At 53.5% G+C, this 14,736-nt stretch overlaps 1 long non-coding RNA gene across 2 annotated transcripts; it reads left to right on the top strand.

Annotated features, from left to right (window-relative positions):
• The first annotated feature begins 4 nt into the window (after window positions 1-4).
• On the top strand, window positions 5-13,507 carry LOC122237185. Of its 2 annotated transcripts, none has more exons than XR_006215420.1 (3): window positions 5-87; window positions 10,851-12,875; window positions 13,406-13,507. It is a non-coding gene; the product is annotated as an uncharacterized LOC122237185 (long non-coding RNA). The 2 variants fall into 2 exon arrangements; XR_006215421.1 differs by having other exon boundaries at window positions 5-169.
• The last annotated feature ends 1,229 nt before the right edge of the window (window positions 13,508-14,736 follow it).

Below are 14,736 nucleotides of genomic sequence, written 5' to 3'. Positions count from 1 at the left end.
CTTGTGACGTCATGGCAGGAAGTGCACAGGGTCCCGCCCCTTATGCAGGGAGTCTGGTGTCCAGGGTCCTGTGACGTCACGCAGGAAGTGAGTGGCGTCCTGCCCCCTGTGCAGGGAGGGCTGTGTCGGGGCCGTGTGACGAAGCAGGGAGGCTGACTGGCGCAGTAGGGTAACAGAGATCCCCTTAGTGTGCTCACTTCCTGTTCTGGAGCCTTCTTTTGTCCTGCAGTCCTTGAAGCCCGAGGGGTGGGATAGTAATCAAGACTCTAAGGGCACGTGGCAGAGCCAACCAAAATCAGCTTAAGTGACAAGAGGTGCCTTGGAAGGCGGATGGTGAGCGCTGGAACCAGCATTTCCAGAAGAATAGGGCTGATGCCCCAGGTCTGCCACTCTCCCCCTTTCCCTCCTTCTCAGCAGCCCTGACTTCTCTCTGGTGATGGACTCTCATCCCAAGACAGGAGCATGGCTACATATGTCCCACAGCTCATTGTCTCAGACACTCTAGGCTTTTCTCCATTGACATCTGTGAGAAAACCCCAAAGGAAGGACTCTGGTTGGCTCGCCTGGGTCATGCCCGACCAGGACTGATACCTGTCCCCGGGCTCACAGTGGGGTGGGTGGTCTGCCCAGGCCACTGCTCTTGTGTAAACAGGTGTGGGGTCCCAGGGGAGTGGACCAGGGTAAAAGAGAACAACCATGCCTCCTAAAACCTGGTAATGGCTCTAAAGATGGCTGGCCTACCAGGGGTCTCTTAGAGTTCTGATTTTTTTATTGCTGAAATGGGGAACTTTTGCAGATTTTTGCTTAGGTATTCTTCCTGGTGGATGTAGTGGAACCCTTCTACCTGTGGGAGTGATCATGAAGGACGCTACAAATATCTGCAATGTCCGTCAGGCATGTTAACGTGGCTTGGGTTTGCGGGTGATGTGGTGGGTTTCATGTCCCACTTGAGCTAATTAATGGACTGATGACATATAGACCAGTGGTGTGGACTTCTGCTGTTCAGGTCCTTGAGCCAGCAGTCCCCGCATGAGACAGTGGAAACAAAACACAAATGGACAGCGACACCTCGAGTGACAGAATTGTGACCCACCGTCCAGGGCCACCGTCCGAGTGGTTAAGCAGCAGTTGCTACAACAATCAGCCCCAAATGACCTGCATTTGATCAGTAATTGACAATTTTCTTAATTTTTGTCCCACTTCCTACCTATGCCACTGGGAGAAGGCAGCTCCGGGCATTTCCCTGTGAGGGGCTGGGGAGCAAACCTGGGGAGAACCACCTGGGGCAGGCGTGTCCTCAACACTCACTTAAAACAACATAAATTTAGGGGCACCTGGGTGGCTCAGTCGGTTGAGCATCCGACTTCAGTTCAGGTCACGATCTCATGGTTCGTGAGTTCGAGGCCCATGTCGGGCTCTATGCTGACGGTTCAGAGCCTGGAGCCTGTTTCAGATATGTGTCTCCCTCTCTCTCTGCCCCTCCCTTGCTTGTGCTCTTTCTCTCTCTCTCAAAAATAAAAACATTAAGAAAGAAACATAAATTTATCATCTTAATAGTCCCAGAGGACAGAGTCCACACTGGGTGGACGGCAGCGATGTGTGACTTCCAAGGGCTCTCTAGACTTTCTTCCTCTGCCTCTTCCAGTGCCCAGAAGGCACTACGTTCCTTGACTGTGGTTGGTCTTCTCCATCTTCAAAGCCTGTCCTCTCTCTGGTTCTCCCTGTGCTGGTTATATAGACATTTGAGATTTCATGGGGTTCTCTGTGAGCATTAATTTTAGGTGCCAACTTGGCTGACCACATGGCCTAGACATGTGACCAAATATTCTGGATGTTTCCATGAGGGGCTTCTTGATGAGATTTACTTTCAGACTGTTGGACTTTGGGTAAAGCCGACTGTTCTCCATAATGGGGGTGAGCCTCATTCCATCAGTTGAAGGCCTGATTAGAGCAAAAACACTAATCCCTCCCGTGCAGGAGGGACTTCTCCCAGCAGATGGCCTTCAGACCTGGACTGCAGTGTCCGCTCTTTCGTGGGCTCCAGCCTGCCCTGCCGTTTGAGACTCGTCGGCTTCCACAATCATGTGAGCCAATTCCTGAAAATAAATCTTTTCTCTCTGCATCCACACCGCCTCCTGGCTCTGTTTCCCTGGAGAGTCCTCATTCGGGCCCCCATGGACAATCCAGGATAAACCCTCCCTCTAAATTCAGGTGGCTGGCAATCTGAATTCCACCTACAACCGCAGTTACCGCGACCATATTAAGTCAGAAAACTCGCAGGCTCTGGAGATTGCAGGCCTGGGTGTGCAGACCACCGTCCCGCAGACAACAATGTCTTTTGCCCACTTCTGACTTAGTGTGGAATTTTGAGAGTTCATTATATATTTATTCTTACTAAGTACGAGTACCTATTAGAGCTTCCATTTGCAAACAGTCTCTCGCGGTCAGCAGCCCACCTTTCATCTTCTTTACAAGGTGTTCTGCGGAACAACAGTTGTTTTTGGTTTTGCTGAATCCAACGTGTAGAGGCTGCTTTCAGGCAACGAGCCTGGGCAGTGGAAGTCTGAGTCAGGGGCCTACAGTGACCGCCAGGCTGAATGCAAGAGGCCCAGTAAGTGACCCACCCTGAAGTGCCATCGGCCCCAGCGGACCAATGGACTGCCTACAACCAAGCCTGACTCCTAAGATTACCAAAACAGGGAAAATTCCTCCGTCCGCATGCTTCCTCACTGCATCCTGTAACCACAACGCCTCACCACTGCCTCCTGGCGGACAGTCTCTCTGCTGTCCTGCGCCCCCCCCCCCCCAACCCTGCCCCCAATGTATTCAACAAACCTCTGTCTCTTTGTTCTGTCCTGGGGGGTGAGTTCTTTCACCGCCTGAGGCCCGGACCCACCCAATCAGAATGTGCCACACAGTGTAGTCATGTTTTCCATAGTTGTCCTGTCTTTTCCCTAAGCCCTTGGTCTGGAAGATTTCTCTTATCTTCTAAAAGTTTTATACTTTATAGCTTATAATTATCATGTATAACCCACATAGATTTATGATAATATTGTCTATACTTGCAGAAAAATTTTGCTGGGATTTCAATGAGAATTTTGTTAAACCTTTAGATCGGTTTGGAAGGAATTGTCAAAAATGTTTTCCTGCGTGAATTGATACGATCATAGATTCCTTCTTCGTTTGTCCACCAATATGGTCAGTGACAGCGGGGAATTTCTACTGTTTTACCTTTTTCTCCTCCACTGATCCTTTTCTGTCTTCTCTTGCTATTGAACCCATCTTGTGAGATTTTTAACTCTTCAGACATTTAGCGGATATTTAGTTCTAAAATATCCGCTTGGTTCTTTACATTCTCTGTGTATTTGCTGAAAGCTTTTGTATCTTTGTGGAGACTTTCTATTTTTCACTTGTGCCGAGCATGTTTGTAAAGTCTCGGGGAGGCATTTGTATGATCAGTGCATTAAAATCCTCAGCAGTTACTTCAGACACCTGTCCCGTCCCGGTGCGATGACTGGGCTTTGACTGACATCCAGCCGGTGCATGCATCGCCGTATAAGACTCTGGGGTCATTTAGACCTTGTTCTCCGTAGGCAGGCGTCTGACACTGCCCTGGAGCCATCGTTACTGTCGATGGGGTGGGGTCCGGCTGCCGTGCTCAGCCTGCTGCACCGGTGTCCCCAACAGTGAGTTGGCCCCTTTTAACAGCTCAGTGAGGGTGCAAGGCTAGGTTACCCACGCAACTTTGGCTGGTGGGCTGGAGACAGGGAACATTTTTTTCTGTGGTGTCTGGCTGGGGTAGAGGCGTTGTACTGTGGAAATGTCATCTGTCTCGTGAGGCTGACCCTGAGTCCCTGTCATTTGGCTGGAGGGAGCAGTCTGGGTCTGTGGGTATTTCTGTGTTGCCAGCATCTCCAGCTGGACCCCACTGGGATTCATGAGGCAATCTGAGAACCCAGGGGACCCATTGCCATTCTGTCCCTCGGGTCCTGAGGCCCCTTGTCCTCGGCCATCTCTGCGTCTCCTGGAGAATTCTCACGTTTGTTTTACAAGTAACATCAACAGACTTCATTGTGCTTAGTGACAAGACCAGGGGATGGGTTTTCCTGGTAGAGGTCCACACGTGCTTTCCTAGAAATCACCAGGGGGTTCATGTGCAGCGTGGCCAAGCTTTGGAGAGGTGGTGCACACTGGGAACTAGGCTGACTCAGCTCCCAGCTTGGCCGCTTACTAGCTGGTGACCTCAGAGAAGTCACACCGAGCCTCGGCTTCCGAGCCATCCCACGAGGACAGGTGTTCCCATGGGTCATTTATTTCCCCCTCTTGCCACGTAGCCCCTACTCGCTGGGCTGTGTCAGGGCCCCCGGGGTCATCTCTGCCTCACCTGGCTGTGCCCTTGCCAGTCCCTCCTTCAGTGGCTCTCTTCCTCACCGACGTCTTGTCTTGGGGGCTCTGCTGTTGGCCTGTCTCGTGACTGCACGGCTTCTGACATGGTTCCGTGGTCCCAGGAGAGACTCCACGCTGGCCAGCTCTAGGCGGGGTGGGGGTGGGGGGCTGGCAGCATTTGGGGGTTCAGGTATAAACAGAATAAACCACAGAATAAACCACTGGCCTCACCAGCTCATGGTCCTGCCCAGCATGACAGCTTGAAGGGCTGGGGTCCATGGGGCAGAGAGCCAAGGGGCCAGGGACAGAGCTGTGACCAGCACCGCTGTTCTGGTTTCCAGGTCCACGGAACAAATCTCTGCTCCTGGAAAACCGGAGAGGGGAAAAATGGGATGTTTCTATTGACTGGGAGGCCCTAGGGGTAGCAGGCGCAGGTGATTGTCTGCACGTCGCCAGACGCCCCAGTTAAAGATCCTTTCGAAGATCGTTCAGAGTTGTTTTCACTTATGAAAATATCCCGTAGACCCATAATTTGGCAGTATACATATAATCAATTGTTTCAAAACCAGAAGTGATGCTGGCTATTATAATGTAAACTGTTTGCTAAATGAAGAATTACAGGAATCTAATTGGAGAAGTATACAAACAGTGGTTAATATGCTGCTTCTCGCAAAGACATATTACAACTTATAATCTTCCTTTATGGGTGTATGTTGTCAGCGCCTAATCAGGCATGCGGGTGTATTCAGGTGTTACAACGTTCTATTAGCGGGGACGCTGCACTGTTATTTGCTGAGCTGTTTGTGTTACATTGTTGCTGGCTCTCTGAGCTCCCTTTCCCTGCTCCTCTCTCTCTGGTCTCTGCAATCTGTATAATTGTCTTCTTACTTTTGTCTTCAGAGCGCTTAAAATAGAGTCCTGGGAACAATTAACCGTGTCAGAACCACAGAGTTCTGGTGCCCTGCAGATGAATGGTAGGGACCTGTGCTCATGAGGTGCAGCCGTGTGGTATGCCAGTGACCCTTCCTGCCTGGGCTGCCAACCCGTCCGAGGCCGCATCAGGGCGGGCTTAGTCCCTGGGGGCGCCCACTTGACCTCAATGGGCCCCGATGACAGCTCTGTGTCCTGAGGTCCCTCTACAGGGAATCCCAAGGTGGGGGGTGCTGCAAAAGTGAAATGCCAGGGGTGACACCGCCTCTTCTGTGGGAGTAGCGGGGAAAGGTTTGCCCACGTGAGGAAGCCCCTCCATTAATTCATTTGTTCGTTGGTTCGGCTTCCTCGTCTCCTCCCGGAGCGTGTCTTCTGTCGGCCTCAAAGAGAGGCCGAGACCGGCTCCATGAGAGCAAAGACCGATATGTCTGCTGAGATCAGCTTCCATGGTTTCAGTCTCTGTTGGGTTCAGTCAGTCTCCTGAATTCAGATAAGGAACCTGATGTTGCGTTGGGGTAGAGTTTTGTCAAAATGGAATATGATAGACCAGATGCGGTGTTGTGTGAGGGTAGCAGAGCTTCATAACTACAGTTGTGCTGGAAACATCTGCCCAGGCCTGTGCCCTCGTATTGCTGAGGAGGGGACCTCTGCTAGCCGAGCTTCAGTGCGGGTCTTTGGTTTCTGTTCACAAGGGCATCAGCCGGAGGGACGAACAGGGAGACAGGGTAGAGAAACGGAGAGGACGTGCCCCAGCCACGCGCGGGGGGAGCATGGGCTTCCTCGGTCACGGCCAAGGGCGGGGGCCACCGCTGCCCCTCCCTGTGGGGCTGAGGGTGACCAGGAATTGAAACAGGAAACCCTGAATGTCTGGATTACCTGACCGTCTTTAAGATTCCAGAACCATGACTTCAACTCAGACCACTCTGCCCACACCCCTGGCCCTCTCAGCCGTGAATATTGGCGCGCGTGGAAAGAATCCTGTTCTGATCCTTGATCGTTTCAGTTCCTCGTCGCCGTGGCCAACAGACCCAGGTAACAGCTTCTTCCTGGCAAGCTGCTGAAACGGGGGGCGAAGGAGAGAAAGCTGGGAGAGCCTCACGCGGGCAGCGCTGATCGGGGCGCGCTCTGGGCAGCATACCCCCTGCCCCGTGAAAGGGGACCGAGTCGGCTCCTGACAAAGAAGAGAAAATTGGTGTTACACCCCGTAGTTAATGTGACAACATACAGCTAATGAGCACTTAATGACCCCCAGTCTGCTCATTTCTGTCACCCGTTTGAGAATGTTACTTGTTTTATACTTAGCCCTCTGCTGGAGGATTAGCTCCGCGCTCAAGTGAATTAGTCAAGGTTCTTTAAAAATCAGAACAAAAGTGCTAGCAAATGTGTACAGATATGAGGGGCCTGCCTGTGTGTATGCTTGTCTGGACGACATGTAATTAACGTAAAGAAATTTCTGGCTGACTGTGTGAACTGGCAGTGACATTTTACCCACATTTGTTAAGAATGTCACCTTCACCTGGGATGTTATCTTTTCTCCCGAAATCCCTCCGGGAAGGACATCAGAGGCTGTGCTCTCTGCACAGGGACAGAAGGTCGTGTGTAGAGCAGGTCTGAGCATCTGTGGATGCACGCGGTCCCAGCACGGATTCGTTGGTTACACACACACACTCACACCCAGTTTTTCTTTCTTCCATTTGATCTGGTTCCGCTCTCTCCTCTTCTCTCGTGTTCTCTTAGGGACGTGCACAGAGAACTGTGGGCATCCAGAAAAGTGGTAGAATCTGTCAGTTTAAAAAAGTGCAAAGGTCTCTTTTTGTCATTCTAATGCTCTACAGGTCAGATCAACTTAGCAGAAAAGCTCACTCTCACTGCTGTTACATTTTGCAAATGACTGAAAAATATTATTCTCATTTGCTGACTTTTTGTTTGATTTATTTAAAAATTTTTAATGTTCATTTATTTTTGAGAGATAGGGAGAGACATAGTGCAAGCAGGGGAGGGGCAGAGAGAGAGGGAGACACAGAATCCAAAGCAGGCTCCAGGCTCCGAGCTGTCAGCACAGAGCCCGACGTGGGGCTCAAACCCAGGAACTGCGAGATCATGACCTGAGCCGAAGTCGGAGGCTTACCTGACTGAGCCCCCCAGGCGCCCCTCATTTGCTGACTTTTTAAAGATGACACCAGAGCCTTGAGACGGGTGCTGGGTCTATCTGCTTTCCCACTGGAATTACATATCTCCAGCACCCACTCAGCCAAGTTTATGCTTCTTTGTAAGAACTCGTGTCTCTTTTAACAATGCAGAATAAGTAACAGCCAACGTGCTTTGGAGCCGGGAAAGCAGGTGGAGGCACAATGGTTCTCTTTTGACTTTCAAGTGTTCAGAATAGAATCCCAGTTCCTCTGCGTTGCCTGGGCTCTGGGGGACCACGGCAGAAATTCAGCTGGGAATCTGCAGTTCACAGAACCAACCATAGATGTCGACACAGTACGCGGCTCCTTAAAACCATAAAGGCACAGATTGTTTTCTTCTTGGCTCAGGTGGCTGAATTTTTACCATTAGAGAGTTCTTCCTTTGCTTAAAATATTATGTAATTGGGGGTTACCATTTAAAAATTCAATACTTTTGGAAGGGATAACATGTTAATAATTTAGCAGCCACTGATACCCAAGAGCTAATTAGTTTAGGAAACGGCTTCACTAGCTGCAGTAAATCATGGTAAGTGACGGCACAGGATCACAGTGACTAGTGCCTACGGGCTGTGCTGTGCTGAGGAGGCCCCAGAGCTCTGGGAGTGGGTGTCCGGAGGGAGGAGGGGCTGGCTCCCTGAAGGTACCCTCCACTCGATTCTAAACGTGTCCATGGGGCTTTCTTGTAGCCCCCCCATTTCGAGAAGGCGGTACCCTGAAAACCCATGTGCACGTGGAATTCTTTGGGAAGCTGAGGGGGGAAGCGAGAAGAGGCAGCAGGGCTGTTTGCAAAGGCCACTTGTCTGTCGATTTGAAATTGAACACTTAGAATTCTGAACTTTCTAATATTGTTATCTAGTAGCTCTGGGAGGTGGATGGGCCAGCCTTGTGAGTCCATTTTAATAGATCCTGTCATCAGCATCTGCTCATGAAAGTTCTTCGTTACATTAGTGTCCCTGAAACTGGAAGGAGGCTCCTTCTGCAGTCTCCAGGTGGCCCAGAGTTCAATGCAAAGTTGTTTTGCACAAAGACATCTGCAAAAATAATTGGCCTTTCCGTTTTGATTTCCTTTCTATTGATTTATGTTAGGGACATTTAATTCCAAACCTTGGAGATGGCCGACATGGTCATTCGATTGCGGCTTTGTAGTGAAGAAACCATTAAGAAAGTGGAGAGGGAGAGTCATACAATTTCCGCTGGGATGAGGGATCGGGGCTAATTTTATTCTGAGATCAAGCTCGTGCCAGCCCTGAGCAGGTCACAGGCCGACACGTAGAGCCCCTGGTGGTGGGCCCAGCGAGGGAGGATGCCGCACGACCCAGGAAGTAGAGCTGCGCGCTCTGTGGGAGGGGGGTTTGGGTGCTGTCCCGAGACGCGGTCCTTCTCTGTTGCAAGGGGACAGCTCCAAATACTTCCAGGCACACATCTCCTCAGACTGTCGTTTGAAATAACTGAGTCTAGTTTTTCAAATGAATTTTGATCTTAAAAAAAAGATGCCGGTTCCTGAGCCTTGGCGTCCAGGTGGCCTGGCAATCGGATGACAGACGCTCTGCTTCCCACGAAGCCATTACTGTGTCATTTGGAGGAAGGACACTGATGGGAATAGGAGGCCAGGCCACTTACAAGTTCTCTCTTTGCAAACGGCCAACTGATGCGCTCAGTGGATAGCCCCCACCACCGCCCCCCACCCCGGCAAAGGAAAGAAAAACTTGGCTGAGCATAACCATGCATATATCTACATTAATAAAAACCTAATCTTACAATTTTGTTTTGAACTTGAAGGTTTCAAATTTCATTTCATTTTGAAGGGAGTGAAGCCTCATCAGAGTTTGGTCTTGTTATGGTGTTAGATACATTTCTCCGCCGTGCAAATTTCACATCAGGACGCCGGGTCGAGGGTGGCAGTTGCTAAGGGGTGCGTGCCACTGGGGGACTGATGGGGCCACCTGCTGTGGATGCCACTCCTTCTGGAGAAGCTCCAGGTCACCGTGCCAGCTTTGGGGAACGGCTCCTCATGCCCCTGGGACCTGAGGTCATCCCACCCTCAGAGAGCCTGCCCCATCCCCAGTGCTCCCCGTTTTGGGGTCCACTCCCCTCTGGGCACATGCAGAAGACTGAGACAGGAATAGGGGGCGGGCCGGGAGCCAGGAGGCAGAGGAGGGGGGAGGGACCGAGCCAGGAGAGATGACCACGTGAGGTCTTAGTCACAGCAGTGGCATGGCGGGCTGGCCAAGCCTCAGTGGTAATGCCTCACCCAGACTTTCCTTCCCGCCTTTTCTCCAGCTGCACCTGCACCCCACTTGCACACATCTCCCATCACGTTGACCCCGTAGCACACCTAAGTACGTGCTGCCAAGTAGAACGAGTCAGCTTCTGGAATAACTCCAATGTGACCCCACAGCCCAGGCAAGGGCCTGCACCCCTGCACCCACCCTCACTTTCCTGCAGACACTGCCCCCCTCCTCTGAACCCCACCCCCCAGCACCCCTGCACCTGCCCTCACCTTCCTGTAGACCCTGCCCCCCCTCTGTACCCCACCCCCAGCACCCTGCACCCTTGCACCCGCCCTCACCTTGCTGCAGACCCTGCCCCCCCTTCTGTACCCTACCCCCTGCACCCTGCACATCTGCACCTACCCTCACCTTCCTGCAGACCCTGCCCCCTCCTCTGAACCCCAGCTCCCAGAACCCTGCACCCCTGCACTTGCCCTCACCTTCCTGCAGACCCTGCCCCCCCTCTGTACCCCACCTCCAGCACCCTGCACCCCTGCACCCCTGCACCCTCCCTCACCTTCCTGCAGACCCTGCCTCCACTCTGTACCCCACCCCCAGCAACCTGCACCCCTGCACCCTCCCTCACCTTCCTGCAGACCCTGCCCCCCCTCCTCTGTACCCCACCCCCTAGCACCCTGCACCTCTTTTCAAATACTGGCTGTGTCTGTGGGTGTGGAAGAGGTGGGAGCACCATGTTTAGGAGCCGGACCGCCGAGCTCAGGTCATCTGTGACCTCAGGCAGGAGCTGGGACTCCCGGTGCCTCGGTTTCCCCATCTGTACAGTGGGGCTGCTGATGCTCATAACCCCGGTGGGAATGGGGATTAAAGGAGTGATAAGTGTCCTATGGGTGATGGTGTCTTCGCGTTGGCATAGACATCTCAGCCCTGGAGAGCATTTCCGTGACTTTCTGGTATTTTCTAGCCATTCCATCCCACTCAAATCTAAGTGACAACATCTCTTCTCCTCTTCCCCAGCCACCCTGTTCTTTCCCTCCCGATTTTATTCTGTCTTGCTGCCTGCCCACTGATTTGACTTCTGAAAGCGTTTTAAGATTTTCTCTTCTTCTGTCAACAGGGTTTGGGAGCTGCCTCATTGTACCGTTAAGTTCTGATCGCCAGGCAGCATCTACCGGCTCCTCGTGGGCGTCTGAGAGGAGAAGTCAGTGGAAGTTTCCAAGGTGAAGCGTCCTCAAGAAGGGAAGCTATTAAGAATTTCTGAAACAGCTTTGCTCTCCTTTGACTGAAATCAGTGCATGTTTTGAGGGTTAAGCAACAAGATTGATGCCTCCTTTCAAAGGGCCGGGTGTCCTTACTGAGCTGTCCTCTGGAGCACCTGACGGATGCAAGCCTCTGGGGTTGGGTCAGTTCTGGAGCCTCTGAGAGCTGCTCGTTCTAAAGCTGCTGCAGCTCATAGTACAAGGCAGGTTCTCGCTGTTTACTGTCTTTGTGCGGTCAGGTCGGAGTCCAAACTTTGATGGCTTTAGTAGCCAGCAGCTTTCCAGGGTGGGCATCAAGAGACTGTAGACAGCCTTTGGGCTTTATCTGAGAGCTATTTACTTACTTGTCGCAGGAAATGTGTGTGTTTTCTGCGGAGAGAGCAGAGAGCTGCCTGCGTGGATGCATCATCTATCAGCCAGCAACTCGAATGTGCTACAGAGCAAGGCCCCCAGGGCTGCCGATTCCACCTCCCTGTTTCACGACAGATAGCACTAACCTCTCTTTACCTGGAACGACTAACCCACATGTGGAGAACAGTATGATGGCTGACTCAATAGAGGAAATGGAAATAGACTGTCAGAAGAGGAAACTGACGTGTTTCCAAGTGTGAATCCCTGGGCACAGGGAAGGGGACAGGCATTTGCCTCCTTGAAAGGAGTCGTTTGAGTTTAAGAGAAAGGGAGCGTGTCCGGCTGGGTGGTGTTGACATCTGATGGCTGATGTTTGAAGCGACGGCTGGTAAGTCTGTTTATACTCACGTTATATCTGTAGAGACGGGCCCCTAGGAGCACACGCTGATCCGCAGACGTGTCCTGTCTGTGCGTCGCACACACCAGCCACGGTGCTGTCAGGTGCCTGGGGCACGACCGTCCAGACTGGTGAGCAGCTCTTCACAACGATCTGATCAAATAAATGGACAAAGCGAAGGGCCCGCCCTGCCCTGGGAGGCCTCGCACCCCCTCGCGAGAGCCCCAAGTCGTTGCTGATACGGTGGGAGCTTCCCCGACACTGCTGCACATTCCCGAGGTATTTTGTAGCGGCTGTGGGTTTTTGAGCTATTATAATTAATTTTTGAGGAATAATATGTGAGACTTGGATAACTCAACATGTTTTCTGGATGTGAAGGGACAGGCTGAGGACACAGCAAGGCAACAAGTGCCCGGCAGTCCCACCACCCACGCTTGCGCCCAGACGAGCCACGCGGGTGCCTTCCAACACCGCCAGCATCATTTCCCAGCTGACGCCAAGTGGGGGTCCTGAGGGAGAGCCCCTAGCCAAGCCTATCAGCCCAGCACCATGGAGGTGATCGTACACTGTTGTTTTCAGCCACGAAGTTCGGGCTTTGCTGGGCTGCACTGATGTCTGGGTGTAAGATCCGCGGCATAAACATTATGGTCCACGTGAGGAAGGTGGTGTTTGCAGGGTGTTATTCGCCAGAGTAGAGCTGAACCCTGCTCACACCAGAAGGGCTGCTAGAAACATTCACAACCGCATGCCAGCATTGCAGCCATACAGAACTATGCACAACCACGTGCATCCACAATCATGTGACCATCTGACCACCCACAGCCGTGCACGACCACGTACAGCCATCCAGAGCCTTGCACCAGCACTGCAGCCATACACAACTGGTGGGGACTGAACACGGATCTGGATTGCACACTGCCTGGGAGCCAAGTGCAAGCACGCCATCACACGTGGAAAAGGGAGGCAGCTGCGGACAGTGATGTCTGTAACTGCGGAAGGTGGGTGCTGGCCGGGGCGCTCTGGAGCTCCTCCTTGACGAAGGAAAACACTGAGGCTGCTTCGGCCCTCGCGGCCCATTGCCTCCTGGGCTGTTGGCAGCAGAATGGGGGCCCGGGTGTCACTCCTCCCCTGGACGGTGAGTATCACGGGGCGACCAGGCTGAGTGGGCCAGTCCTGTGGGCCAGGGCCGTATGCAGAGGTGTGGGGTCCACATGTGGGGCACTGGCCATGCCAGGAGAGCAGCCCATCGCGAGAGCCTGCGCCCTGCTGTCAGGGGCTCTGGGAAGCCGGCAACACCCATTGTGCCCAAGACAAGATGAGCCCCAGGTGCCCTCCGTGGCCAGTGACGGGGACTCAGGTGCGGCTCCTTGGGTCCTGCAGGGTGCGGGGCAGAGTGAGTCGGTTCAGGGGGAAGGTTGTCAGGCTCCCGAGCCCACAGGAGGGGCCTCTGGACCAAGGGAAGGCACAAAAAATCCAGACTTTCCTCCAGTTTGTCCCCATGAGGGGCCAGAGGAGAGCACTGGCCGGTGTCCCAAACGCAGTGACATTTGGAGGACAGAACCACAAGTAGGACCCTCGTTAGAGAGAAGATACCCAAATCTGGCTTGCCTTGCAGAGGCCGCTCAGGCGTGCACTGTTTTGTGAGGACTTTCTTGTTCTCTGCAGACAGAAGTGATGACTCAATTCCTAGTTCATTCAAAACCAAGGCCAGAGGGGCGCCGGGGGGCTCAGTCCGTTAGGCCTCCGACTTCGGCCCAGGTCATGATCGAGGGGATCGAGCCCCGCGTCGAGCTCTGTGCTGACAGCTTGGAGCCTAGAGCCTGCTAGGATTCTGTGTCTCCCTCTCTCTGCTGCTCCCCTGCTCTCTCGCTCTCTCTCTCTCTCTCAGATATAAATAAACACTAGAAAAAACAAAACCAGAGCCATGATGTGTGCATCGTGGTGCACATGTCAGTGAGACAGATGCACGGGTGTGCCCCCCCGACCACCATCACAGCCCCTCCTCCCTGCCCACTTGGCGCCTGGATGGCCGTGGCCGGGGAGCCGCACCATCGGGCAGCTCTCAGGCTGACGAGGACCTTGGCCGCCGGGCATCTCTTTGTCGTTCTCGGGCAGTGCACAGAGATGTGCAGATGCTGCTACTGGAGTCTGCTCACGAGGCGGAGCTCTGGACTCACAGCCGGCACAATCGCCAGGGGCCCAACCTCACACACCCCTGCGTTCCATCGGGCTGGAGGGGTGCTGCTCTCAGGGTCCTCAGGAGCCCGTGTCCGTGGGACCCAACCCTCCAGCATGGCGGCCATTTGAAAACCAGGATGATGTGTTTGGGCCATGATTTCCTTGATCCCCTGACCGCCCCAGAATTGCTCCTGGGCGTGGCTCGCTCTCCCATCAGCCGTGTGTGGGGTTAGTGTGTTGGCTTAAAAGTCAGGCCCAGAGTTGCCAGTGCCCCCCTCCTCCCTCCCGCCGCCATCTGCGCACAGCCGAGCGTCATCAGCCCCGACCCAGCTCCCTAAGGCCCGATGGCGGTGCCTCAAACCTCTGTGCGCAGGTGGCCTGTGGATCCCAATAGATGCGGGACGTGCAGGGCCCAGCAGGTGCCCGAGATGGCAGTTCTCACAAGCTCCCGGCAGAGGTGATGCCCAGGTCCCGGGCCTCACGCTGAAGAACAAGGTGCTAACAGTCGCGGTGTTCACATGAGACTCGGCAAGACGCACAAAGAGGGGAATTGCTGTCGCGGGGCCGGCATGGTGTCCCCTATGCTAGGTGTTTGGGGACAGGTCTGTGGGGACAGGGCAGGGAAGGCTGGCCAGCGAGGTGGCTGGGCCGCGGTGCCGATTCCAGACCCAGGGCCCAGGGGAGGGAGCTGAGGCTGCGTCTTCTGAGAGAGGCTCCAAAGGGGGTTTCAGGTGGAATCTGTGACTTTAAGTCTTCTGCAGCCAGAGGGAATAAGCCATCAGGGCCTGCAGCCACCCTTGTGGGCTGAGAAATTCGTG

Source organism: Panthera tigris, chromosome A1 (assembly GCF_018350195.1).
Source record: "Panthera tigris isolate Pti1 chromosome A1, P.tigris_Pti1_mat1.1, whole genome shotgun sequence".
Taxonomy (NCBI): Eukaryota; Metazoa; Chordata; class Mammalia; order Carnivora; family Felidae; genus Panthera; species Panthera tigris.
The sequence above is the reverse complement of the archived record's forward strand: the minus strand, read 5'-3'. Positions and strand labels throughout refer to the sequence as shown.